At 42.3% G+C, this 27992-nt stretch overlaps 1 pseudogene; it reads left to right on the forward strand.

The window, feature by feature from the left end:
* The first annotated feature begins 17010 nt into the window (after nucleotides 1–17010).
* The window catches only part of LOC126217136 (ras-like protein 1), a 43567-nt pseudogene continuing 32585 nt past the window's right edge, over nucleotides 17011–27992 (forward strand).

Raw genomic sequence — 27992 nt, forward strand, 5'->3', positions numbered from 1 at the left:
TTCTAATTCATCTCGTGAGGATTGAGCCTCGCTTGTGGGACCAGAGGATTAAAGGCTATCGCAACCGGGATATTAAGCGAGAGCTGTGGGAATCTATTGGGAGCAACTATCAGTCAAAGGTAAATATCGAAATCATGTTGCAATGGTTTTAATGATTGCTTTCAAATCACTACATGTTACTAAACATCATTACTAATTTCAATCATATTACTTTTAACATATAATGCATCACACTGTCAAAAAGAAATAAGTTTTTAATTTCTAAAATACTACTCGATGCGTTCTTTCAGCCACGCAACGGCGCCAATCCCGTTGAAGTATGACTTGAATTTCTCTCTGATAATTTGAGCCTGTTGTGTCGGTCTATTGAACGTTCTTAATGAACCACTTTCTTGACGTGGTGATGCATTTCCGTCTTCTTCTAAACTAGCGGAGTTGAAGAAGTCACGACCTTGAAACGTCCCCTTAGAAAAATTAGTGAATTACTGTGCTGGTAAACCCCTTACGTTATTTGTTTTTCAAACAGGTGAGCAAAACTGAACGTACTCAGACATTTCTCTCTTTACTTATTCTGATCATCACTAAACTGACACAATATTTTTAGCGCAACGCAATCTGACTTTCAATAATCCCTACAAAAGAATGGCCCTGACTAACAATAACCTATACCTTTCATGAATCACTTACCTCACAAAAATCTTCGTTACTCGAACTACTGCAATACAGCGAGCGCCAATACTGCCAGCTGAATAAAGGATTCTAACAACTGAAGGCAGTAACTACTGATAGGCATAGTTAGCAAATGAGAGATTTTGTTAGAGAACAAACAATGTATTTACCTTAATAGTGTTCAAAAGTAATTATATATATATATATATATATATATATATATATATATATATATATATATATATATAACAGTTCATGACATCCAGTCTTACAAATTTACTCTCTCTGATGGACACACGTCCAGATCATCTGCTCTCAAAACCCCGCTATCTCTCTCCCCACATCCACCACTGCTGGCGGCTCACCTCCAACTGCGCAACGCTACGCGCTGTTAAGAGCCAACTGCCCAACACTACAATATTACAATATTACAACAATGCCAACCAGCCACAGACTGCACACAGCACAGCCAGTGATTTTCATAAAGAGTTCTACTTGGCGTTACCAATATAAAAGCTAAACAGCCTACTTACATAACCCCCATGCTCCCCACAAAAAATTTTACAAATTGTTTTGGGCACTTGCCAATACATATTTGTAAAAAAAATTTATATTAACGCTAACAAATATATCAAGTGCACACACTTATCGATACAACGTTGGTCAAAAGCTAAAATTTTCTCACAGTCCATGAAGACAGTCCTGATCATTCATCACAGTATTAATTACAATTTTATACACAAAGTCTGAGGAGTAAAAGAAGCTGCACACAGAAGTAGTGGATTTCCATGCAGTCTGGAAGAAGTAGTGTTGCCCTTCCAACAGAAAGATAATGCAGACAGGTAATGGGCCACAACAGAGCAAACCCATAGCAGAGTCAGTCATAGTTGAAGAATATTGGTAGGTAGGTCATCACAGGGAAGACCAGCTGTAGTCCTGGTACAGATTATGGTATTGGTGGGCCAACAGATGTACAGACCCACCAAAGTCCTTGTAGAGACTGCCAGCAGCCATCTATTGCAACTGTGCAAGTGCATAATCGCCATCGAAGAGTCTTGTGGACAATATAGCAAGTCCATAAACCACCACTTGTGCACTCACAAAGTTATTGGAATTGACCTTAGAACCAGCAATGATGTTAACCATTAATGTGTTGAATTATTAACACACGTGCAAACACTGACAGTCCCAACTTCTCACATATTGTGCATATACTATGACCAACAGAGCTCTGTGCAGTGAAATGAATGCTTACAAGTTACTTAATTTAATGAACTGCAGTCAATTACAATTTTGTAACATGAGAATACAATTACAAAGGTACAAAATACATCATTAAAGAACATAACAATACAGAGAACATTTGTACTAGTACAGGCTTTACTAAAGAATAGAAATAAACAGATACATCAGTGCTACAGGAAGTATGACATAAGTAAATAAATAAAATAATGAGAATAGTTTTCGAAACACTAATTTCACACATGAGCATTGAAACAGAACAGAATTAATAATGTCTAAACATCTTTACAAAGTAAATAACATAGTATTAGAAAAATTCTACCACATAAATCTTATTAGCTAAAGTATTAGAAAAATTCTACAACATAAATCTTATTAGCTAAACACATAAAGACAGGAAAAACACAAATACTCAAGAGTACACAAACACATAGCGGAATAACACAAAAGGAAAGGACAGGATTCGTTTTCAGTGTAACATTTGGTACTGCAGTCCAACCCAAAACTTCATTCCATAGAACTTTCCCCTTATTTCAACATTTGCGCTTGCAAAAGAAATCCTATCTAACCCTGTTGTCCCTAAACCCTACTGCTTTGTTCGTATCCTCTTTCAAAATAAATATTTCTCATTGTACAATACTCATTTTTGACCAAATCTTTTCATATAAGTTCTAAATGCATTCTTTCCCTTTTCTTCAATTTTAGTTTCTTATATAGTCTACCCTCTCTTAAGCTACCTTAAATCTATTGAGCTCAGATATATATACTAAGGGACGAGACAATGCAGCAGCAAAAAACCATTAACACAAACAGCAATGACAAAAGAAAAGTGCAAATTGGCAAAGCTAGCAGCAGTAAATCTAAATTAGCAAAGCAAATGCATCATTGCAACTAATATGAGCCAATCTGCAGCAACAAGAAAAATAAATACGTAGTAAAACTGCCTTAACAGAGTAATACAAAGCGAAATTCAGTAGCACTATGCCTGGCAAACAGCAGCAGCAAACGCTATAACTTATACCTAAACATGACAAAGCTCAAGCAGAAAAAATATTACAGTAAAGATAGGAAATGTCTAATAACTAAGTCACATCTTAACACTAGAGTGATGCATCACCTTGACTTACTCTACGAAACAAGTTACCCAGTCATTGACAAAAATTATGTATGCAATTCCTGTGAAGGGAAATGTCTTTTGGTGCTCCCTCGTTTTTTTAGAAGTAGATCATAATATTATTATTTACTGGATCTGTAGGCATAAAATATCTGTATTAGTACATCTATAAAATTTTATTTTAACCAATGCTGCAGTGCAGCTAGAAACTAGATATTAAACAAAATGAGCATATATATATATATATATATATATATATATATAAAGCAAGGCATGAAACGTCATTCACTAGGCAAATGGCGTCTCCAAAGGCAGTAAAAATATCTCTCAACTAGAAAGACAATAGATGTAAAATGTTTCTCATCATTTCATTAGGCATTTTAGTAAATATCATAAATTAAAGCTTCACAGTGTAATCATATGTTTTCAAGTTTGAGCGTGTCGTATTTGCGCTGCTTTCTACAATGAAATGTCAATAGCGAGGATAGTGGCCCCATTTTTTCTCCACCTAATGGCTTTCTTTTTTCAGGCGACTATTGCTCATCTGGGCGCCCACAATGCATTACGTCAAGGTCACTTACCTTTCTTACCAAGATTTACAACAGAAGTTTCCGCTACAGTGACAGTTTGATACAAATAAAATTTCACAAGTCGAGAAATTACAGTAGAAATGTGTAGAAACAAAATCCTATAAATGTAACAGTCTCCAAAAAATTTTTGCCAGCATTGTGATACATTCACGCATTTACACACATTTCATAACTCTTAAAGTATGATTCTTGGTTTCCAACATCTTTATTCATAAGTCAGAGTCCCTAACCACTACTCATTATTACTTACTTTATTACATATATACAAATTTGTCGACACTTCTTCAATATTTCATCATAATAAATACGTAGCATAATCAAATTCCTCCTATAGCATCAGCTTATTGATCATAAACATACCTCAACACCATAATACACATCGTTGTTGTAATAATAACATCATAACACCTCAGTCAAATCTCAAAATCGTCGTAGCTCCAATAATCTCAAAATCTAAAAAAAATTTTCTGCTCATTTCAATAGTGTCATCTACCCCAAAGGTACTTTAAAAATCATGATCCCATACCAAATATATCATTCAAAGCTCAAATAGTATCACAATGGTTCCAAAAAAATATGAACAGTTCACAAAGTACAGACAAAATACAATTTCGTAAGTGTGAAGTTGTCCAGCTGTGTAATTTCGTAAACATACGTCACTGACGCAGAAAAAGAAATGTTTGTCTCTCTCAGTTAAATGATCAGATAGCTGTATAATTCTGTGTTACAGAAATATGGTACCGATGTTAAAGTTGTATAAGCAAATACCATGTTAGCTAGGGATCCTTGTGCTTGCCTCACACATGGTACTCAAAGTAGGTGTGTACCCCCATGAGGATTAATGTAATCATACCCTCAGGTATTACAGATTACAGCAATGGAATCAAATGTATCACGGAAAACCTTTGTATCTTTGTAATTCAAAAATCTTTAAAAATAAATGTTTTAAGTACAAAATTAATCACTCAAATACGTGTAATGTAGCGCTGAACTGTGCGTCTTGTTGTAAGACAATCTCTGTTATTACTTAAGGGTAAAAAAAGTGCCAAGTGTCGTAATTATCGTCGCCCGTAAGCAAAGTTCTGTAGAAGTCAATGTACTTACCACGCAATAAACAAAAGTGAAATGCTATGCGTATAGATATCGTAGTTATTACGTACCTTACCATCATCAAGAAAGTACTATAATGTAATGTATTGTTGAGCTATGGAAAAGGCTGTCTCGTTGTAGCTACACCACAAAAGTTACAACTAAAACATGTTTTACTTTCCAGAATAATACAGAAAACCTGTGCAGATATAAAACAGATACACCGCAAAAGCAACAATGTAAATTGTGTCACTCATTAGTAGCGTCGTGATATAATCATGTTGCTGTCAAATAAACTAACCACTGTGTCATCTGGTATCTCTCGGAAAGTACTTTAAATCCAGAATGTATTTTCAAGTAAACCAAAATGTTGCATTAAAATCTTATTAGCAGTACCGGTATATGTTCTAAGTATGTGAGCCTTATAGTCGTTACGTAATTGTGCAACTAACAAGCAAGAATGTACACACACGATAACACTGTGTTGTCTGTTCACTATAACAATGCATACGTAATTACTGTCTAAATATGTTCCCTAGGTTCTAGACTGGATAGTTAACTTCAAAAAATTATTGCATGTTAACAGTTTCTAAGTGTGACAAAGCGTACTAGTAATATAAAGTGAAAACTTTTATAGCAAAAAATGGTTCAAATGGCTCTGAGCACTATGGGACTCAACTGCTGAGGTCATTAGTCCCCTAGAACTTAGAACTAGTTAAACCTAACTAACCTAATGACATCACAAACATCCACGCCCGAGGTAGGATTCGAACCTGCGACCGTAGCGGTCTTGCGGTTCCAGACTGCAGCGCCTTTAACCGCACGGCCACTTCGGCCGGCTTTATAGCAAAGACTAAGTTAAAAAGTAGATTATCTTTCAATAAAAGGTTTTACATATGAGATGTGGTGTAAACCTTTACTCTTCCAAGTACGCAGAGTTTCAACTTCAACGCAATTATCATGTTGTATACGTCGGTAAGGAATGCTAAACTTTTTCTCAAGGTTAGCGTCTATGTCATTTTCCTCTGAGCCAGCTGGCGCAAGTGGCAGCCTGCGGTGCGTCATTGCCTACTGTCTCTTTGTTGGCGGGCGTCGTCATTGGGATTAGGAGATCTAACTTCTACAAATTTACCTTGTCGAGAGGGTCCTGCCTTGTTTCAATCCCGCCAGATCTGATGAAATTCAGGTCTGTCGTTTTGCCGGTAGTTTACATAGTTTCTTTTTTGTCGGTCATGTGGTGGAGAATTTCTACCAGAATCGTAACTGCGCGGTGGACCGTTGCGTCTGAAGTTATTCTGTCTCCCTTGATAATAATTATTTTGGTTCCCATATTGTCTGTTTCTCTGATTGTCTCTGTGATAGTCATTACTGCGGAGAGGTGATCTTTCCCTGTAATTATTACTACTCTGCCAATGCTTGTCATACGGGTGGTGTCTGTTTTGTTCATGATTTGCGTTGTAAGAATAGCCCTGTCGTGTCCAGTTATTATTTCTTTCATCGCGGAATTATGACGTATGTGACCTGTAATAGTTGTGTTCCTGTTTTCGCATCCCGCGATTGTCAGTCTCAATTTCCAATTCTTGTAACAGTCCCTGAAAATCTTCAGTGTCGTTTTTGCAACATCCTACCAAAATAATATGTCATAAATGTTCAGGCAATTTGATTAAGCAAATGCGGATGAGTTCTGAGGGGCTGTAGGGGTTTGACAGATACTGATTCTTATGCAAAATGTCTTCAAAATATTTCACAAGACTGGAAAATTCAGATTGTTCGAAATGTTTGATCATTATGATGCTATGTTTTACTCGGTCTTGTGTAGCTTGAGACCAATATGCTGGGAGGAAGGCATGATAAAATTCTCCTTCACTGTGACAATCGTGAATGACCGATCGCATTCTTACAGCTGGTTCATTCTCCAAGTAGCCACACATAAATTCTAATCTGTGCTCCAATGACCAGTTGGGAGGAAAACAATGAGAGAATTGATGAAGCCATGCGTGTGGATGAATGTCGTTGCCAGTATTCTTAAATGCTTTGAATTTACGTATAGTAATGAACAGCTTATAGTCAAAATCATCATGTCGGCGATTCGTATATCGGTCATTGTTACTTCTTTTCGGCGGTTCCATCTCAAAATTCGGTGCACCTTGCCAATTTCTTTCATAATTTCCGAAATGCCATGTGTTATTATTTTGTGGCTTTTCCGTATTGGAGCGCGAGTCTCCTCTGAAATATCAAATTCTTGTATTACTTGTGACAACTGATCTTGTACTTCTCGGATTTCTCTTTTGTACTGTGTATTAATTTGATTTTGATTTTCTTTGAATTTTCTAATTTTTTCATACTCTTCTGTGTCAGTGAAGGCTACGGGTCTTCTGTCATTCAGATCATCATCTACCTTTGTAGATAAGTTAGTGAACTGATCTGAAAGTTCGGCTACTTTCTCCGATAGTGAACTTATTTCCTCAGTGTGTTTTTCTGAAACAAGTTTCAGTGTGTGCATTTGTGTTGAAATCGTATCTACTGTGTCCTTTAAGTTTTCCTGAGTTTTTGCAAGTTGCATAACCGAACCGGTAGATGCAACTGAGTCAATTTTAGCTTGCAAAGTGTCGTGATTTTCATGAACATTAGTTTGCAGTTCTTTTATGGCTGCTTCGTGATCCTGGTTTTCATGACGCGAAAAAATTGGTCGAAAATTCTCACAAATTTATGTTTTTACGTCATTACAGATCTTTTGACGTTTCGATTCGATTTTGAGTAACTCAGCAGTTAAACCTTCATGTGTTTGTTCAAGCGTTTGTTCCATTGAGTCTAACTTTTGAAGGTGTTGCTGTGTTTGTCACTGATTTTGTTCCATTGGTGTGTCTAACTTTTGAAGATTTTGTTCAATTGTGTCTAACTTTTGAAGCTTTTGTCCCATTTGTTGCATTAATTGTAATAACAATCCGCCGTGCTACTCGGCAGTGCATTTGAACAGGCAATATACGCATTTCGAAAAGCAGAAAATGTGTCTTGACTTATATGAAAAAACGGTGAGGACGCAAAACCTGAATCTACAGTATTTGAAAGATTGTGTCCTGTCATTTCAGGTATCCTGAGGCGAGCTGTTGGCGACCGATCGATCGGTAATGCTTCCCTGTTCACTAATTGTTTCACTGTCTACACCGTTATTTGCCTCCCGCACCAATTCCCTATGCACAATTACCAAATTACAATGTTGAACATCAGTTAATTCATTACACGGTGGCGCTAACATACTACTCTCGTCTTCACTGTCATATTTCAGTTTACTTTGGAGCCTAGTATTACGTTTCTCACACGCCATTATTGTCATGATATTTCACATGATAACACAGAAAAGCACAATTTGAAGAGCAAAATAAGAAAACACATTAACATAGCACTGAAAATAATATCTAATTTATTGCAAGCGCAGCTGCGAAATACTTGGTGCAAATCTACATGCATGCCACATCTGTTTTACTGAACAACAATGAAAAACTACAACTACAAAGGAAATTCATAATTACGTGCTAGCAATAAACAATAACTACACTAATTACACAAACTACAAGAAAAAAAATCAGAAGATTCCAGTGAGATATCCTGCCAGGGTCACCATATGAAACATCCCCTTAGAAAAATTTGTGAATTACTATACTGGTAAACCCCTTACATTATTTGTTTTTCAAACAGGTGAGCAAAACTGAATGTACTCAGACATTTCTCTCTTTACTTATTCTGATCATCACTAAACTGACACACAATATTTTTAGCGCAACGCAATCTGACTTTCAATAATCCCTACAAAAGAATGGCCCTGACTAACAATAACCTATACCTTTCATGAATTACTTACCTCACAAAAATCTTCGTTACTCGAACTACTGCAATACAGCGAGCGCCAATATTGCCAGCTAAATAAAGGATTCTAACTACTGAAGGCACTAACTACTGATAGGCGTAGTTAGCAAATGAGAGATTTTGATAGAGAACAAACAATGTATTTACCTTAATAGTGTTCAAAAGTCATTATATATATATATATATATATATATATATATATATATATATATATATATATATATATATATCAGTTCATGACATCCAGTCTTACAAATTTACTCTCTCTGATGGACACACGTCCAGATCATCCGCTCTCAAAACTCCGCCATCTCTCTCCCCACATCCACCACTGCTGGCGGCTCACCTCCAACTGCACAACGCTACACGTTGTTAGCAGCCAACTGCCCAACACTACAATAGCGAATATTACAACAATGTCAACCAGCCACAGACTGCACACAGCACAGCCAGTGATTTTCATACAGAGCGCTACGTGGCGTGACCAATATAAATACCTAAACAGCCTACTTACAACCTTCACGGTCAATAATTATATTGTGAAGTAATCAAATACGTATCACTATCCTCTCCACTTTGCCAGGAGCTGTTTCAATACATTTTCACCGTAAACGCCACTTGGCAGTCATCATACCGAAAGCACACTCCACACATCTTCTTGCCTTCGATAGCCTGCAATTGAAAACTTCTTCTTCGTGTAAGAGATGTCGTTTGCAATAAAGTTTCATGATATAAGTTTTCAAAGGATATGCATCATCTTCAAGCAAGACTAACGTCATATCTGTAGTAATTCCTTCGACAGGTGAAGGTTACGGTAGCGTACCATGACAGTTCTCCAAGAATGCAGATGAAGCAGAAGCCTAAAACGTTCCTCCGTCACCTTCTTTTTTTCATAACCTCCCACATCTACAAAAATACATCGACAACGGTAGTCCGCTTCACCTTGTAAAACTATTGAAAAAACTTTTTGTAGTTAAAAAAGTAGTTCCACTTTGTTTTGGACATTTAATCCAAATATGCTTGCCGTCACCGCATCCATCTGAATGAACAAAATTCCACCGCTCGTGTAATCTTCTCTCTATTTCTTCAAAATTTTTGGGATCAGGAACGGGTAGATGTCGCTCACAGAAATTCCTCCATATCGCATCCGCAACTGCCGAGACACACTTACCTACTGTATAATGACTCAGTCCGAATGTTAGACCCAAAGACCGAAAAGACATCCCTGTTACTAAGTATCTGAAAGGTTGAAATGATAATGGAATATCACTCAAATGATGTGGGTAGCCTTTGTTCGTGATGTTTTAGGAATCTTAAACATACATAAACAATAACAGAACATTTGTTCCAAGAACGGAGTACACCCTCTGTGCTGATTTTGTTAGATTTACGTTTTCTTTCTTCCGTATGCAATGTAGGTGCAGCCTTAGCCATCACACTAGTCCCTTACAGCCTCACCTCAAGAACAACGGGTTGACCACCTGATTACTACATCTGCACTGAGGCAACGGCGTCTTTACAAGATAGCAGGTTGGTGAATCATATAATCTCAGTGTTCTACTTTGATTTAGCATAACACACATAGGACCCTCCTATGTTCTGCAGTTTCATTAGGCTAAACATTATCTACGGTAACACAGAAGAGGAAAAGAAAGAATAAATGAATGAACTTCGACGGTACGTGTTGCAGTGGACAATTACTGGATTCATCACATTCCGTTGTTAATTCAGTTTCAGTCACTTAGATTTCTTTCCAGCCCTTTCATTTCACTTGCTTTGATTAACGCCGGAGCCTCTTCTTGGCGCATGATCACTTTACTGTTCAGCCCAACATACAAGGCATTTGAGAAATTTTCCTTAGAGAAAATAGAAAATGCGAGGGAGAAGTCTGTTACGCACTAACGACGAGTTTAGCGAGCTGCGTTCTTGTATTTTCCGGAACTTTTTAAAATATTTTCCTGTCCTGCAGCTCCGCTGGACGCCTATGTTGGCTAGAAGCGGGCGAAAAATGCTCATAAATATTTAATCACTGTAGCGTAAAATATTCCACAACGTTTGCGAGTATATCCCATAAAGAGCGCTGCATTTTATGCTCCGTGGAATGAGGCTTGTTTAGAGCTAATCAAAGTCCGTATCAGTGGTGGCATTTCCGGAGGGCTGCCAACATTAACATGCATGAGGCTCTCGCGTCCCACGAGGCGACCGGCCAGCCACGGGGTGTGAAGAAAATCCCGCTGTAAAAACACCGGCCGCGCGGATACTTCAGTCGGCCCCCAATAAAAGAAACGGCCCGCTCTCACCGCCGCCGCCCCGTCCACTATCGATCACGGCCATCATCTATCACGTCATAACACCGTGCCGCGCCCCAGGGATCCGCCGACCGTGTTGCGCTATTTGCGTCCGTGACCTCCCCAAAAATCCCCACGGCCTGAGATAAGAGGATTACATTAATGCAGCCGTAAAAACAGGGATTCCGTGTTACACACGATTTGTCATCTCGCAATTGTCGCTACCAACGCAGAAGCGGCAACTTTCCGGCTTGAATAAATCCTTGGCTTGTCAGGTCCTGAAATCTAACAGAACGTATATTTCGGCACAAAATAAATTGGGTTATTTGCTATGAAAGCGGTAATTATTACTTCTGGCTGGTATTTCTTATCAGACGACAAGGTTGAAGGCTGTAGACGCTACTACGGAAACTGTATAAAGTCCGCAGGCTTTTTACCAACGGCTTAGTTGATACAACATCTTCGTCTTTCTCTACTAACTTCTTCTCTCCACTTTTACCTCGCCCCATATCCTACAGCATCGTATTCCTTGCAAAGACTGATCTGCACATTGAGTTGCGTGCTTCGAAATGAACTCAGTCTGTATGAAACATCTGTATAAAAAAAAAAATATATTAGAAATAGCAGGTTACCTGAATTGTAGATAGTTTCTTGGCAATATACCTCATTTGACAGGTACGCCACTACCAACAACTCTTAATTCGTTGTTGGGTGTCAGGTGGCATGCTGAAGGTGAATTTAAATCTTCTGGGTCGTAAGGCCGCACCATGTCCCTCTGAAAATTTCTTCTTCAGTAGTTGACATTTCGACTGCTCTTTCGGGATGATCTTCAAGAATAGTCTGTTCCGGTCAACTGGGACATCCAAGAGAATTCAGCAGATGTCAGGTGAGGGATTGAAACGTCGACAAGAGAAATTTAAAGAAGAATATGATGCGACATTGGAATGCACAAGATTTTACTTTGAATAACGATTGTTACATGAGGTTGAATCTGCCGGATGATAGTGGTGGAATCGATGCATGGTTTAAAAAAAAAATAATAAAAAAAATTAATTCAGATGGCTCTGAGCACTATGGGACTTAACTTCTGAGGTCATCAGTCCCCTAGAACTTAGAACTACTTAAACCTAACTAACCTAAGGACACCACAAACATCCATGCCCGAGGCAGGAGTCGAACCTGCGAACGTAGCGGTTCCAGACTGTTGCGCCTAGAACCGCTCGGCCACTCCGGCCGGCTTAAGGAAACAATTTTATTACTTTACAGTTTCAGTCACACTTGGTTTTAAAATTAATTTTCGTTGACTACATTGTCCATTCTCAAACCTTAGCCTTAGTTGTAGATGTTAACATACTTCCACTGGCACACACATCTCAACACAAAGAAAATTTGGTAATCCAACTTGCTGACATTCATTCCTACACTATGTTGGAACTTCATAAAAACAATATCTGTACATTTTTTCATACGATTTCTTTTCTTTATTCTAATTGTGTCCTACCACTTCTTCATTCTTTTAATTGTTGTGTACCATTTATTGTTTGTGTGCATGTTGTAGTGTACTTGATGCTACAAGAGATTGTTAGTGTGTATTGTGTCCCTTTTTCTTTTAATTAATGTGTTATTTGGTTGATTCTTAATTTATTTTTTGATTTAGCGGTTAGTATAAGATAGGGTGGACGTTAGTTTGCCTAACCTCTTCCGCATTTTTCAATTCAATCTTTACGTTTTGCAGTATTCGGTCGCCTAACTTCTACATCTGGTTTCTCTTTGCTGATTTGTTTTTGTCTCTGTGGACCATAATTTCCTAGGTAATTATTCGCGTCCTGGTCTCGCCAGCTGCTGTTTTTAACTGTATGAGTGTCCACTAACGCTCCTATTTCGGTACCAACTATTCCAGTTAACGTTTCTGTGCCAATTGTCTCCATTGTGCCACTGTCCTTGTCTGTTAAATGGCCTGAAATTATTGGTGTTAGGATTACGATTATTATTATTATTATTGGAATATTCGTTCCTAGTCCTCTCCTTTCCTTTCTTTTTTCTTTCACCTCGTCTTCTTCAATCATAAATTCAAGTTCCCTTAGAACCTCTCTGAATTCTTCGGAATTTTCATTTTTTCCTACTGTCACCTGTTGATACTTTACCGGTAATTTCATTCTACATAGACGTATCAGCTCTCCGTTACTGTATGGTTTGTCTAGGCATTGATTCTTTTTGTCCATTGTATCAAAGAATTTTACCACGCTTTTCTCTCCTGAGTTTTCATATGGTGTCATCTGAAGAAACTCGTATTTAATTTTGTTTTGCGCCTCCTTGGACCAATATCTTTCGAGAAATGCTGTTCTGAACTGTAGGTAAGACAGAAAAGGAGAAAGTTGCCCAGAACACTAGGTTACTGAAAATGAAGAGAGCCTTATACAAAACACAGGGTATTTACAACAAGTAATGTCTGTCTACCTCCACCAAAATTCGTTACTACAACACTGTAATCAAACCTGAGGTGGTATACGCTAGTGAGGCACTGCTGTTACACACAAAGGCCGACCTTGACAACATTCTCACACAGGACGAAAAATCATTAGGAAAATTATTGGGCCGAAACTCACGGACGATTGATATAGGCTTCACACCAGGGACACCACATAGAAGTTCTCCAACATCGCAGCGGGCATTAAAAAGAGGCGGCTAAAATTTTATGGATACATAAACAGGCTCCCACAGACCGAACTCACCAACAGAATCCTCAGGTACATCCAGAGACTCAAGACCACTGCACCCTGGAATTGATCTGGAAAGAGCTCAGATAGATTCAGTTGACGTCATGGACAAAGGTATCTATAGACACCAGGTGTACAAATGGGTAATGATGTCAGAGAAAACAACACCTAAAGCCCAAAGGCCAAAGTGGTTGGAAGAAAGGAAGAGCGCCTTTAGCGAACATATGAAGGAGTACAGGAAGAACAGTAAGAACAAGTATTCATGAATATTTCGCATGGTCTGATAAAAGGCCTGTAACATGTGTAATAATAATAATAATAATAATAATAATACTGTGTACAGCATTATGTAGATACTGCTTTGTTGTGCTGTCAATTATTTCATTTATCTGTTTTGAAGCCAGTAGTGAAACAATTTATGGATGACTGCAGGTACTATCTACAACTTGGAGAAGAAATTTTCTTGAGTTATTTAACATTTGTTATATATATGTCCCATTTCTATCATCAAAAATGTATGGCACAAAGCACAACATATGTGTGCTGTGGGTGGACTGTATGAGGAACCTGTAATCTCCACTCAGGTAATTCCACTAATTGAGAAAAAGTAATTATTGAAAACTTATATAAACAACAGTAGTCTCACAAAATTGTGATAACAGTAATGATATTTTGGAATTAATTTAGTTTTGTGACTGAAACAGTATCAATTCTTTTTATTTTTACCCCCCAGAAAATTTCATTTTACCCCTCAGAAGGTAATAACACCCAGGTTGGGAACCGCTGGTGTAGGAAGAGTGTCAGTTGTCTGATCGGCCTACTTTACCTGGCAGCTTGTACATCAGGACAAGAAACGGATTTCCGACGCCCAACCTGTATGCTGCTCTGCATGACAGACATGTGCTGGAGTAGTATCAGCATGGATGGAGAGATGGACACAGTGGGAGGCAGGAGGTGATGGGTAGAGAGAAGGGGGAAGGAGTGTAGGGTCAGAGAGAGTGGGAGGAGGAGAAGGACAGAGAGTGGAGGAGGTTTAGGCAGAGAGTGTGGAGAAGTAAGAGGTAGACATCATGGAGAGGGTGCGGACGAGATGGACAGAGAGAGATGTGTGGAGGGTATGGGCAGAGAATAGGAAGGAGGAGATATACAGAGAGAAGGAGAGAAGGAGGTGGTTAGAAAGAGGGGGAGACGCAGATGGAGGAGAAGGAGATAAAGAGACAGAGATAGTGGGTAGGAGAATATGGACAAAGGTAGGAGAATGAGATGGAGACAGTGACAGAGGTAGAAGTGGAATCAGAAAGGGGGTAGGAAGTGTGTGCATTGTGTTGAACGCATATATGAGCGAACCCTACAGGAAATGGCTAATATCTATAGTCAAATTTAATCGTTCTTATTGGCTATCACTATTCTCAAGCTTTTTCTAGGGGAAATGATCGCCCCTAGGGGCTATTATTATTCTATAGCTTTCCCTAGGTTATATATATATATATATATATATATATATATATATATATATATATATTTTACTAGTTAGCATTATAATGCCATTTTTCTCTAAATTACTCAATTAGGCAGTCAAACATCTGCCACGTGAGGACGTCTCTTCGGTCCAGGAAGAACAGTTTAACAGGTGAATCCTACTACCTGTACCATAGCGAAACGGTGACAGGCAGTGGTTTTCTCAGTTTATTCATATTATTCATCGTCTACAGACTAGTCGCTACAACATGGCACTCCAACATTTTGACCATTTATATATGGGCTGTCCAGTCCCATGAAAAAAATTTACTAATAATTTCATTAAGCTATACTTGTCAAATAAAATGAACAGAGACCAATTTTCATTTCATGAAATTAGAGGCATCAGAGTTTAAGCATTGGGAAACCCTAGTGGAGAACATTTGTGAAGGGAAGAGAGATAAGACGCATAAGATTAATACACGTGCATTAAGACAGTATTTGAACTGAAGATAGACGACAACAGAAGTTTTCCATATGTTACGTAAGTAGGGACATCCAGTAGCCCGTCGGATCACGGATTAAACACGTGATGAAACTATCTGAGACTGCGACAAGGGATATAAGCCCTGACGCCAACGGAAGCTTTCCAGTATACGTAAGTGGTAACACCGAGTGGAAACCTCTAAGAGAAATCAAACATGAAAGTATTTACGTGTCAAGGGAGCCAGCTAATGGAAATATCCCGAACGGCTGTTATCGAGGGTCAGCCGCGACTTAGACGGTTTATAAGCAAGAGATAAAATGAGAAGAGGTAGTCTAATGGAGAAATCCGATGGAGTAGTCTGACGGAGGAGTCCGAGAGCAGTAGTACGCCAGGCAGCAGCAACATGAGTATGCAGGAGTAATATTCGCAGCGACAAGTCGGTGATCAGATCTGGAGACACACACATCAACTGCAAGTAATCATTATCTATTCTGGAGAATAGCTCTGAACATAGACGATCTGTCTTTGTCTCAAGGCCGGCCGAAGTGGCCGAGCGGCTCTAGGCGCAAAAGTCTGGAACCGCGCGACTGCTACGGTCGCAGGTTCGAATCCTGCCTCGGGCATGGATGTATGTGATGTTATTAGGTTAGTTAGGTTTAGGTAGTTCTAAGTTCTAGCGGACTGATGACCTCAGATGTTAACTCCCATAGTGCTCAGAGCCATTTGAAGCATTTTTTGTTTCATGAAACAGTTAGTATTAGTAGCTTCGTAACTAACAAGAACAATTTACGGAATAGTAATTGTCTCTTGTAAACTTAGGCGAGTGGCCTGTTGATAAGAATAAATTGAGACTGACAAGTAATACAGAAAGGGGTTAGGAACTGGCATTTCTTTTATAAGTTATCAGAGAGAATAAAGGTATTACTAAATAAATACTGAACTCTTCAGCATACCCATCCTGCCATCAATCCTAAAAGATTACAAGTATAACCAATAACCACCCAGTTTCACCTCAGAGAGCTTTCTCCCTCTCATCTCCGACAATAAAGGTGGACTCTCAAACAACCCTCAGATTGTCGTCAAGTTCCTATCGCACTACAAAACTGTGTTGGGACGCGACAGGACACCAGAGCACAGTCGAAAGATTCCACCGAGATAACAGCAGCATGTAGGGAAGTATGTTGTGTTGCCATGGGACCGGAACACGGGCGTATTTTTCCGGTCACAGTGTGTACGCACGGGGGCAAATGCGGCTGCTGCTGCTACAAGGCGTTCGCTTGCGGCCCGAGAGCTGACAGCGGCCGTTAATGCACGTCCTGCGGCCTGCGACCGCAAAGCCCTGCGGCCGCACCGCAGAAAACAATTAGCGGGCTCTGGCCGTGCTCGTCCCCTACCCTACCCTGCCCTACCCTATCCCCCCAACCCTCGGCCACGCCCGCCGCACGCCGTCGCCCTTACCCGTTCGACCCTCGGACCGGCGAGCCTAATCGCGATGTTCCCGCGCCATTTCGCCCGGGGAGTGCGCATGCAGACAGATAGAAAGGGGTCCGAGCAGGAGCCACCGTCCGGAGTTATAAAACAAGCGGCCAGTAAGACGCAGTCGGGTGTGGCGCATAAAAAACGGGTCCGGCACCGCCTCTCTCTCTCCGCGTTCGACGGCGCGCGGCCGCCGGAAGGCGGCGTCCATTTCCTGCTGGCGGCCGCCCGGCCCGGCAGTTACAAATCATCAATTATCTGCAGACCGCCGCATTGTCGTCACGTCTTCGCCACGGGAAGGTGTGCATCCGCGCGCCACTTCCGACAGACATAACGGCCGCCGAATAATGATACGCCGGGAATATGTCGCGTGCGGCCAGGATGCGTCGCCGTGTTATCGTGCCGTGGACGGACTCCCGAGAGACGGCGGGCGGGGAGGAATACAAAAAAATCCGAGAATTTTGTGCAGAAAAAAAGGCTCCCGGCAGTCTCGAGTTCCGCTTCATTTCACGCTCTCATCAATTTTGCCCGACGTAGCCCAGCGCCATTGAGGGGGTGGAGCTGCATCTTTGATGCGGGGTCATCCGCCTTTGTTGGCCGCTGCGAGCGGCCCGATCTGGCTTATTAACGCGGAGGATTCGCCACTGGCGGCCATCGCGCCGTGCAGAGACTCTATACATTGGAGAAAGGCGGTACGAGGAAGTTATACGATAGCCATCTTCCAGTCATACACTCCTGGAAATGGAAAAAAGAACACATTGACACCGGTGTGTCAGACCCACCATACCTGCTCCGGACACTGCGAGAGGGCTGTACAAGCAATGATCACACGCACGGCACAGCGGACACACCAGGAACCGCGGTGTTGGCCGTCAAATGGCGCTAGCTGCGCAGCATTTGTGCACCGCCGCCGTCAGTGTCAGCCAGTTTGCCGTGGCATACGGAGCTCCATCGCAGTCTTTAACACTGGTAGCATGCCGCGACAGCGTGGACGTGAACCGTATGTGCAGTTGACGGACTTTGAGCGAGGGCGTATAGTGGGCATGCGGGAGGCCGGGTGGACGTACCGCCGAATTGCTCAACACGTGGGGCGTGAGGTCTCCACAGTACATCGATGTTGTCGCCAGTGGTCGGCGGAAGGTGCACGTGCCCGTCAACCTGGGACCGGACCGCAGCGACGCACGGATGCACGCCAAGACCGTAGGATCCTACGCAGTGCCGTAGGGGACCGCACCGCCACTTCCCAGCAAATTAGGGACACTGTTGCTCCTGGGATATCGGCGAGGACCATTCGCAACCGTCTCCATGAAGCTGGGCTACGGTCCCGCACACCGTTAGGCCGTCTTCCGCTCACGCCCCAACATCGTGCAGCCCGCCTCCAGTGGTGTCGCGACAGGCGTGAATGGAGGGACGAATGGAGACGTGTCGTCTTCAGCGATGAGAGTCGCTTCTGCCTTGGTGCCAATGATGGTCGTATGCGTGTTTGGCGCCGTGCAGGTGAGCGCCACAATCAGGACTGCATACGACCGAGGCACACAGGGCCAACACCCGGCATCATGGTGTGGGGAGCGATCTCCTACACTGGCCGTACACCACTGGTGATCGTCGAGGGGACACTGAATAGTGCACGGTACATCCAAACCGTCATCGAACCCATCGTTCTACCATTCCTAGACCGGCAAGGGAACTTGCTGTTCCAACAGGACAATGCACGTCCGCATGTATCCCGTGCCACCCAACGTGCTCTAGAAGGTGTAAGTCAACTACCCTGGCCAGCAAGATCTCCGGATCTGTCCCCCATTGAGCATGTTTGGGACTGGATGAAGCGTCGTCTCACGCGGTCTGCACGTCCAGCACGAACGCTGGTCCAACTGAGGCGCCAGGTGGAAATGGCATGGCAATCCGTTCCACAGGACTACATCCAGCATCTCTACGATCGTCTCCATGGGAGAATAGCAGCCTGCATTGCTGCGAAAGGTGGATATACACTGTACTAGTGCCGACATTGTGCATGCTCTGTTGCCTGTGTCTATGTGCCTGTGGTTCTGTCAGTGTGATCATGTGATGTATCTGACCCCAGGAATGTGTCAATAAAGTTTCCCCTTCCTGGGACAATGAATTCACGGTGTTCTTATTTCAATTTCCAGGAGTGTATATTATTACGAAAGAGACAGTTAGGCTTTCGTTAGATTATGTTACTGCTCTGTATTCGAGTGGCATATGACTGTTGCTCTTCACACGTTCTGAGTCATACACGAGCAGCAAGAATCAATTTGGATGTTGAGTCAACATGTGGGCGGTTCTCCTTTTCCCTTTGCCTCACAGCTCGATGAAGCGCATCGACTCATTCAACACGTCTTCTTTTGCATGGTAATGACCAGCAACGATCCAATAGTCACCGACAATACCCTCGTATTTGCTGATGGAAGATCCTCGTGACTAGTACACATCTGTGCTTGCTTTTTTCCTAGCGCCTATTCCGCCTCCGGTGCTCTTGATAGTTCGGTTAGAATATCGTATTTTATGAAGTGGAGATTTGGGACTAGCAGATCATTTGCCTAGCCGAACTTGAAGAACCACCCAAAAACCACTTTCACGGTTGCCCTTGTAGCAGACCTACAGTTGTTAACTGGTCTCACGGATTCGGTCCGGATCTGGCTTGCCTTAATGTCTGCCAAGCTAACGCTGTGTGTTTTAACCTATACGATCAAATCACTGTCATATGTTTCTACAGTGACTCACGACTAATCGTTTGTTGCGAAATGGGCTCAAATGATTTTGAAGTCATTGTTTGAAAATACATCTAACGGTCGTTCTTACGAGAGTATCTCGAGCCTGCTGTAGTATGTTAGGATACTGTCGAGTGACGTGACAAAGTGAATGGAACACTAGACTTATTTAGCCATCTTCATTGAGCCATCCTCATTTAAGTTTTGGCAGATCCCCTCAGGCTGATAGCTCGATGATTCCTTCAAAAAGGTCAAAGCCACCTCTAGCCCCTTTCTCCATCGACCTCCAATTGTGCTACTGTTCAGACTCCAGTGACATAAACGTCTCGCCGGCCGCGGTGGCCGAGCGGTTCTAGGCGCTTCAGTCCGGAACCACGCGGCTGCTACGGTCGAAGGTTCGAATCCTGCCTCGGCCATGAATGTGTGTGATAGGTTGGTTAGGTTTAAATAGTTCTAAGTCTAGGGGACTCATGACCTCAGATGTTAAGTCCCATAGTGCTTAGAGCCATTTGAACCATTAGAACCATAAACGTCTAAGGAATCTCACAGTATTGCATTTTCAGCTTTTCACATGATTTCTAGTATATCTGAACGGCACAAAAGTGTTGAAATTACTTCAGAAACAGCGGCCATCAACTTTTCTATGTAGGGTCAACCTGAGTCACAAGAAAAGTATACTACTCGGGAATTAACCCCTCAATTTTTCATTACATCACTTTCTTTAACACCACGTTTCAAGGTTTCTTGTCATCTGTGCTGTACGAGCTGCTATTTTTCTCTTTCTCTCTTAGTGCTGTTTATGTTTTCAGCCCTCTGTAGTCCATGCAGAAACTTTTTTAAATATTGAATGCTTCACCAGTGCTGCTATCGAAGAACATGACCCTTGCTTATGAAAGGTGGATAAAACTTCTTGAAACACGTAGAAGATGAATGAAGTATGTGAAAACAAACTGCTTCATGAGAAAGTTAGAAATGGTACCGGCGGGTTTCTTCTTATACAAGATGGTTGCAGGACCTCCGCTATTCAATGTACGATACCAAATCAAAATACCTTTAGCCCTCTAAATTTTCTGTTTTTTATGAAAGGTGGATAAAACTTCTTGAAACACGTAGAAGATGGAAGAAGTATGTGAAAACAAACTGCTTCATGAGAAAGTTAGAAATGGTACCGGCGGGTTTCTTCTTATACAAGATGATTGCAGGACCTGTGCTATTCAATGTACGATACCAAATTAAAGTACCTTTAGCCGTCTAAATTTTCTGTTTTATTCATTTATTTTTTTGCTACCAGTTTCAGCGTTACATTGCGCCATTTTCAGGTCCCTGTGCAGTACAACAAAGACAACAGTGTAAAATACATAACAAAAGGATGCTGTAAATTAAAAAAAAATCAAATTAGGTACAGTGGCAATGTGTAGTAAGCATATAGGGTGTGACACAGAGGTACGCATCTTTCGTTGTTCTCACTGAAATGTATGTCTACCTAAGGAACTATGTACGCATTGCAGTACTCTCCTTTAGAATTACTTCATAGTTTATAGTTTGCTGTATCACCTAGCCACATGCGTACTTTCCAGCAAACTTGTTACTTTCATGATAATGTTGGTTATAACCATTTCCATACAATACTTCAATACTTCGTGCTTATGGGAATTCGTTACGGTACATTACATTAGCTTAACAGATGAGCTCATTAAAATGTTTTTATTAGATAGGTGGCACCTAATGAAGCTGTGATTGACAGAATACCTTGACTTCGCTTTATATTCCTTAATTAGTTCTTATTAGTATATGGAACACGGTGATAGAAGTGGTTAATAGGGGGTTGACCTCCAGTAAGAGGTTTTATGTTTTACATGTTTGTTTGACAACATTTTACCTTCAAACTGCACTCATCAGTATATGACTATGATTGTTTTGTTCCAGGTGTTTCACTGCCATTAACGCTAGCATTACACCGTGGTTCTCTATGCGTAATATGTAATTTTGACTTCCAGTTATAGGTTCTTTTTTACTATTCATAGCATAAATATTTTGTTCCCTAGTTTATATTAATACATTGTGTAATGTCCTCTCATTTTATTCCTTGATTTATCTTTAACTTTGATGTCACTCTCTGTACGGTTTGGTTTTGTTATACGTTTACCAGATGTTACTATTGTGTATAATTTGATTTCTTAAAAATTTTCACCACCTTTTTGTTATGTATTTTACACGTTGTAATTGTTGTGTTTATACAGGGACCTGAAGACAGCCTAATTGTAACGCCGAAACTGGTATCACAAATAAAATAAAACTGTAAATTTAGATAACTAAAGGTATTTTGTTTTGACATTCCACTTCAATTTAGGCAGAATGTGCTATGATTTGGCTTCTGATTCATCTTTAGGCCCCCTTGACAAATTCTACAGCTTCATACACGACGTCGGCCTCTCAGTGTGAAATTTGTTTTAAAAGAATGCAGTTTACAGAAGATAACCCCTTAGAATAAAGAGCATTCTGGCCCATCTCGAAATACTGGCTGAACACACATCGGCCCCTTGTGGTACACAAACGGTTTCGTAGCAAACTAAGAGCTCGCCGAACAAAACATTAGTTCTCCTACTGGTCCGTCCACGCATCCTATGAAAAGCACACTGGCCATTTTAGTGTCTGTAGACGGTAAAACTGTGACTATAAACCGAGACGGTTATTAGAACATTCTTAGTGGCCAAGTGTTTCCCTTTCTGATACATCTTCATGGCAAGCATACAGTAGACAATCTTGTCTTACAAGGTGGTGACAGCTGTGTTCACAAGGCTACACGCATGCGATTCTGGCTTGACGGAACATCAGATACCCTATCAGACCTCGAGAGCAGATTTAATCACCTCATCTCGGTTCCACAGAAAATGTATGGGACTATCTGGTACAGCAACTGAAGCGAAGCATTTGACGTCCCCCAATCTGGTAGGTCTGCGGGATCTAACCGCGTGTGGCTAATCGATGTCACCATCGTCGGGAGAAACTATAGAGAAACATGCACCCATGGGCCTAAAAAAATGTGAGAGACTGAATGTAGCCTGGCGGCACTGCGAACTCCTGATGTGGCAATGAACTTATATAAGTGGAGAAGAGGCGAATGGGAAATTCTAACGGCGATGAGGCTTGGAAATGAGGATATCCGCTGACATAAAAGATTTTGACAAATGGCGGATACTTGTGGTTCAGCACCTGGGACCCAGTATCGCGAAAACTGCGGTGCTAGTCCACTGTTGGCGTGGTACTGTCGCGATCATCTATAAAAAGTAGTTGGAAGGATGATGAAACCACAAGACAATGGTTTGGACGTCCACGCCTCGTCACTGGAGGTGGAGGCCGGAGGCTTGCCCATTCTGTGAGGGAGGATAGACAACGAGCTGTGGCAGGTCTGACACCAAATATAGTGCTATTTCAGGCACACCGCTCAGCGCACGTTGATGAACGTATCAGATCAGATGACTCACACGCATTCCCATGTTGATCTACCGAGATCGTCAGCTATGACTGTAGTGAAATCGTTCAAACGGCTCGAAGCACTATGGAACTTACAACTACTTAAACCTGACTAACCTAAGGATATCACAAACATCCATGCCCGAGGCAGGATTCGAACCTGCAACCGTAGCAGCAGCGCGGTTCCGGACTGAAGCACCTAGAACCGCTCTGCTACAGCGGCCGGCTTGACTGTAGTGAGCACTGGGTCATGGAGAATGGACAATGGATCAATGTAAATGCGTCACGTGGTCGGACGAATCACGTTTCCTGTTACACCAGGTCACTGATCGTGTCCGGATACGCAATTATCCAGATGAACGGCTGCTCGAAACATGCATCGTCCTGTATAGGTAGGTGGATGGGGGAGTGTTATGGATACTGGGCTTCCATGGGACCTGTGATAACGACTAAAGGCACCATGGCTACGTGGACTACGTGTGGATTACGTGAACATCATTGCAAACCACCTACATTCCTGCACGCCTGATGTCTTCCCCAATGGCGATGGCATCTTTCAGTATGATAACTGTGTCACAGGAGCATAATCGTGGTCTCGTGATTTGAGAAGCGTGACAGCGAACTCACCTTGATGTCTTGGTCAAAAAATTCGCCTCATCAGAATACGATGGAGCTCTTCTGTGGCGTTTTCGGGCAGCAGATTTGCGGTATTGCGCCACAATTAATTTATTTGGCATGGCTGTGTAAGTTGGGACACCACCCGTAGCTAACGCAAGAGGCTTTGGAAGCAGGTCAGTGCGGGCTGGCCAGGCTAAGTTACATCATGGGCTACCTGCTGATGTGGTAAGGACTGTACCTGAGGTTTCAAGGGGATTACTACATGCTATGGCCAAGCAGAGGGATCAGAAGCGCCATAGCTGGCCACAACAGAAAGACAGAGCCACTGTAATGTGACATATTGCCTCATGCCCGAACAGTGGCTTTGTTGTGGGTTATGTGATAGGAACCGACGCTTCAACAAGACAAAGACGTGCCAGGTCCATATAAATACTATCTATTTGTAGAGAGAGACATTGCAGTTTGCTGGCTAACAACTTAAAGGAGGTGTTTACAATGGCCTACAGGTCTACAGGGTTCAACAACGCACCATCTTCTCGATGCTGCCACGGCCAGCTGCAGCCCTGCTGTTTGCATTTGGTCCGATGTTGCTGACTTAGTGCTCTCCAACAGGCAAGCCTACCTCATCGCTGCTGGCCCACAATCCTGGAGATCTACAGTTCGAGCCGATGGCTGTGCAGCTGCTCAGCCCCCATCACTCGTGTGGGTAAAGTCCTTGCTGCCCACCTCTGTTCATATGGGCAGATACTATTGGTGTGAGCTGTCTAGGTTACGCTGGATTCCCGGCGTCCCATTTTGAGCACCCAGTATGCATCGCGGGCTGTCAGCTGCTGCTGAAGTAGTGACTCTGCTGAGTCCCTGGCGTCATCGTTCCACTGGCCATGTGGCACTACAAGATGCCGGGCCGCTTGCTGTTACGAACTCTAGCACCGCCTTCTGCGAGCTTCGTATCGCCTATTGTGGTTTGTTGAGTAATAAATGAATGTTTTAACAATGACGCTGTCATGGGGCTACGTCGAAGGACTGCCAGGCATCGACTCACCACTCTACTGCTGCCGCACCAGGCTGGTGAAATACTAATCTCCTGATCTCTGCGAGCTCGGTTGCACCATCCACCTCAGAGGCCAACAACCCCTGGCCTCAATAGCGCCCACAAACCGCCGAACCGTAGTTTGCAGGAACAGCGAGATGTACACTAATGTGACAAAAGTCATGGGGTAGCGATATGCGCATATACAGACGGCAGTGGTATTGCGCAGACAGGGTACAAAAGGGCAGTGGAGTGGCGTAGCCGTCATTTGTACTCAGGTGTTCCCGACTTGAATATGTCCAGTCGACGGGAATTAACCGACTCAGAACGCGCAATGATAAGTGGAGGTAGACACATGGGATATTCAATTTCGAAAATTGTTAGGGAATTCAATATTCCGAGGTATACAGTACCAATAGTGTGCCGAGAATACCACATTTCACGCTTACCTCTCACCACAGACAACGCAGTGGCCAACGGCTTTCACTGAACGACCAAGAGCAGCGGCGGTGGCGTAGAGTTGTCAGTGCTAACAGACAAGCATAACTGCGTGTAATATCCGCAGAAACCAATGTGGTTCAAAATGGTTCAAATGGCTCTGAGCGCTATGGGGCTTAACATTTGAGGTCAGCAGTCCCCTAGAACTTAGAACTGCTTAAAGTTAACTAACCTAAGGATATCACACACATCCATGCTCGAGGCAGGATTCGAAGCTGTGACTATAGCGGTCGCGCGCTTCCAGACTGAAGCGCGTGGAACCGCTCGGCCAAAACCAATTTGGGACGTACAACGAACGTATGCGTTAGGACGGTGCGAAAGTTTAATTATAACCACCTTGTGCATTGACTCTATCAGTAGTGCAAGACTGCAGGTGATTGGCTTGGAAACATTTCCGCTGGATACCTGCTCTACTGCCGGCCAGAGTGGCCGAGCGGTTCTAGGCGCTACAGTCTGGAACCGCGCGACCGCTACGGTTGCAGGTTCGAATCCTGCCTCGGGCATGGATGTGTGTGATGTCCTTACGTTAGTTAGGTTTAAGTAGTTCTAAGTTCTAGGGGACTGATGACCTCAGAAGTTAAGTCCTATAGTGCTCAGAGCCATTTGAACCATTTTTGAACCTGCTCTACTGTGGAGTGGCCTATGTCATGTGGAAGATTCTGATCATGGAAAGTTATTATTGACGCCCTTTGTAAGTCGTTAATTTTAGTGTGGACTACAGTTTTTCCCCTGACTCAAGGATTCAGCGACTGAAGTTGTATTGATACCTGATGTCCAGTAAATACCGTAATTGCAAACGTGTTTAATTGTTGCTGTAGGTTACAGCAGTCGACTGCATAGTGCAAACAGCATGGTCTGGTGCACAGATACGGACGTGGGAGAGAATTCCTGCCTGCGCTGGGATGAAACGTTGGCTACCAGTCACTCACCCCATTTACACGGTGCTCCCAAAACCGGATTTCGTAAAGCGATTTCCCAATACCACTTCCGGGCGGCCACGTCAACACTCAAAAATCGATGCTAAAAACCCGCTTCTAGTTGCCGGTTTTGCAAATTCCGCAGTCGATTTTTGCTACCGTGTAAACGCAACCGGATTTGAAACGTGCTTTGTTTGTCAAGATACATCTTACTTTCCGAATATTCGGTTAATATAGACTTATTGTGCAGTGAAGGAGAAGCAGAAATATCAGACTGAGCTTGAAGCTGTGTAGCTGTAATATTTAAGTGAAGAGAAATAACGATTGTGTTGACTGACTCAGAAACTGGATCAGCTGTTTTCCAGCCGCCGTATTTAACTGGGCTAGTAAATCCACTCCAAGCTTTAACATGTAAACACGACAGCGGAAAACGATTTGCGAAATTCGGTTTTTGTGTACAGGAAGCAACGTCATATGTAAACTTAGTGACTGAGATGCACCAACTGTTCATTTGTTGAGGTAAAGTACGCAACAAAAATATTGCGTATGTATCAAGAGAGAGTTACTTTGAATTTGTCGAAAGAAACTAAGTTCAGTGTTCATAAAAATTTAAGTTATCAGGCTTATTCTTTACAAAGGCCGACAGAGTAATTGAATTAAATGCCTGTTTTTGCTCTATGTAAGTTATCGAATAGTGATCCACGGGCAGGCCGAAGTGCATACTCTGTCATGGGAGTAATTTATTACGAGTTTTCTAACTTATCATAGTAATTCTGGTAAGTTTCGCAACGACTGGTCTAGATAAAAAAAAAAAGAGCCGTAAAAGACGGTAGTATACAAACTGCTGACGAGAGAATTCACATAGCTTGAAATTGGGTGAATCCAGAGGCTGTAGCAAACAATTCAAACAATTCCTGTCGGCCAGCTCATTGCGGCCAATCAGCGATTTGGAACACCTTGACTTAACAACCTATGAGGAGGTACACCACGCTGTTATCAAATAAAATTCTCTGATTTATTCGGATACAACGCAGTTGAGCCGTTGATAGACCACTCAAACTAATTTAGTTTCCTGTTTTCCTTGCTCTGCGACTGCAGCGGACCATATAAAAGCCCTTGCAGACTCCTGAATGTGCGGACAAGTGAATTAGAAGGTTCCTTCCAACAACTAAGCAAGTGGAGTGCACACAGAACAACAGAGACGTGTAAGTGTACCTATGCAGAGAATGGGAGCGCGCTGCTCACAGACGACTGGGAGAGGACCTGACGCCAACGCACCACAGGGAAACCCATACACACAGTATAAAACCACGAGTAAGTTCTTAATATCAAAGTAACTTTCGTGACACCTGATGATTCCTTCGGACAGCCCCACCGAAATATTATGTCACCAAGGCACTCACTTATCTGCACAACTGAGACCTAGTTACGGTGTTCCAGCTCCGAGGAAACCTGAGAGATTGCAGATCCTTTTACATTTTCTGCACTGAAGAAGAATCGCGCATAAATTTGCGCTTGTGGCACGGCGATTCTCACTGAAGACGTACTGACATATTAAAACTGTGTGCCATTTCGGAAAATGGATGGAATCCGAAGGTTTCCAATGTGAGAGAGGGAGAGGGTGAAACACGGTGCCACCACACAGCTTGCTCTTGTCGAATCGCACCAAAGGTGCCGCCGAACTTAACGTTCCCATCCGACGGACAGATCAGCATCAACGGGCTCACCTCCG

The sequence above is a fragment of the Schistocerca nitens genome, chromosome 1 (assembly GCF_023898315.1).
Source record: "Schistocerca nitens isolate TAMUIC-IGC-003100 chromosome 1, iqSchNite1.1, whole genome shotgun sequence".
Lineage (NCBI taxonomy): Eukaryota > Metazoa > Arthropoda > Insecta > Orthoptera > Acrididae > Schistocerca > Schistocerca nitens.